This window comes from Perca flavescens, chromosome 20 (genome assembly GCF_004354835.1).
Source record: "Perca flavescens isolate YP-PL-M2 chromosome 20, PFLA_1.0, whole genome shotgun sequence".
In the NCBI taxonomy this organism is placed as follows: domain Eukaryota; kingdom Metazoa; phylum Chordata; class Actinopteri; order Perciformes; family Percidae; genus Perca; species Perca flavescens.
This window is the reverse complement of record NC_041350.1, coordinates 2,740,022-2,741,891: the sequence shown is the minus strand read 5'-3', so window position 1 is coordinate 2,741,891 and position 1,870 is coordinate 2,740,022. Positions and strand designations below refer to the sequence as shown.

Below are 1,870 nucleotides of genomic sequence, written 5' to 3'. Positions count from 1 at the left end.
CGCCGCGAAAAACCTGACATCAGTAACATGATAATAGTCAATCAATTAATCAATGGACACATTTGCAAGCATGCACGCACACACACACACACACACACACACACACACACACACCCCCCCTCTCGCTCTATGTTTACTGTCGGGTTAGTGATGGCTGCTTCAGGACCTTCCTGTCATCACCGCCATCAGTCAGCAGATATTACCCTGCTGTGGACACACACACACACACACTCTGTCTGTGTGTGTGTGTGTGTGTGTCTGTGTGTGTGTAGGTCAGAGTGTGTGTGAAATATTTCCCCTGCAGCCTGATGAGGGTTAACGACAGATCGTCGCCCGCCGGCTGAGCTTCATGTTTTTAGAGATGTGGTGTGTTCATAAGAGATGAGTGTTTACTGCAGAGCCTAAGTGTCTCCCACTAACACACACACACACACACACACACACACACACACACACACACACACACACACACACACACACACACACACACACACACTGCCTGTGTTCTGGCATGTTCTTTAGTTGTTCGTGTGCTGCCTTCACAAGACGTGAGACTATCGAGCACTCACTGCCAGTTTCATCTCTAGGTGTGTGCAGGACAATTTTAGCGTATAGCTTAGCACAAAGACAAACAGCCCAAACTGTATCAAACAATGGACAAACAGTGATAAAATCGGCTTCAAATTTAGAAATATTTGATCCACAATAATCGCAAAATATTTGTAGAAGAAGTTATTTTTCGGGACACGTAGAGATAGACTATAGGTCTGATTTACAAAGACCCAACAATTCTTCCCGAAGAGCGAGCATTTGGTGCAACAGCTGCATGGAGAAATGTCCTTTAGAAGGGCAGAAACCTGACAGTGAAGGAGAAAACACAAGACTTTCACCCAGGAAACAGGTGTTCATGTCCTGAAGAAGTTAAGGAGAAAACACAAGACTTTCACCCAGGAAACAGGTGTTCATGTCCTGGAAGAAGTTAAGGAGAAAACACAAGACTTTCACCCAGGAAACATGTGTTCATGTCCAAAAAGTGTAGGCAAAAAAATCGACCTAAACTTTTTTTTTTAAACGCTGAAAAAAGTGACAAAACAATCGAAATAAGTGACCAAAAAAAGTCTGAAAAAGTGACTACAAAAAATCGGAAAAAATGACCAAAATAAATTGGAAAAAGTGACAAAAAAACATTGCCAAAGGTGACAAAAAGTTGTTTAAAAAATTTTACAAAGAAGAATAGGATAAAATTGGGGATAAATACATCGGAAAAGCGAGAATTTCTTTTTGACAAAAACATAATCTAAAAAAACGCCCAAAAAGTGACAATTTTTTTTTGAATAGCCTAAAATCAACAAAAAAGTCGAGAAAAGTATCGTAAAAGAACTACAAAAAGTTGAAATTTTGACCCAGAAAAACACAAACTTGCATGGTCAACGGGAAGACAACACAAGGGTTAAACAACCCAAATATTGTTTCCTATCTCTGAGCTAATCGTTTTCTAACGCGATTGCTTTTATTTTGAAAAATCCAAAAACCGGAAGTAAAAACGAGACGCAAATTCGAAAACGAGTAAAATGCCAAGAACGAAGCAAGGCGTATATTTATATTGTATAGAACCCGGATGTTAGGTGATCAAGGTATGTTAGTGTTACATTTAATAGCGTTTGTATCTGGAGTCACTTTGTTTGTTGTGTGCTGTAGTTTTGCCGAGTTGGAGAGAAGCTATGAAGTGAAGCTAGCATTAGCATGGTACTATATTGTGCCTTTAGTTGGCGTTGCCTAGCTACTGGGCCTGTTGTGTAACGGTACATAGAGCAGAGATGGAAAGAGTACACACATATTCTAGCCTACTTTAGTAAAAGTACTATTACTT

At 40.0% G+C, this 1,870-nt stretch overlaps 1 long non-coding RNA gene across 2 annotated transcripts in view; it reads left to right on the top strand.

Annotated features, from left to right (window-relative positions):
- The first annotated feature begins 1,539 nt into the window (after positions 1–1,539).
- LOC114547285 (uncharacterized) overlaps positions 1,540–1,870 on the top strand; it is a 97,500-nt gene continuing 97,169 nt past the window's right edge. For both annotated transcript variants that reach the window (XR_003691135.1, XR_003691134.1), the window contains exon 1: positions 1,540–1,634. This is a non-coding gene — a long non-coding RNA (uncharacterized LOC114547285). The remainder of the gene's footprint in view (positions 1,635–1,870) is intronic.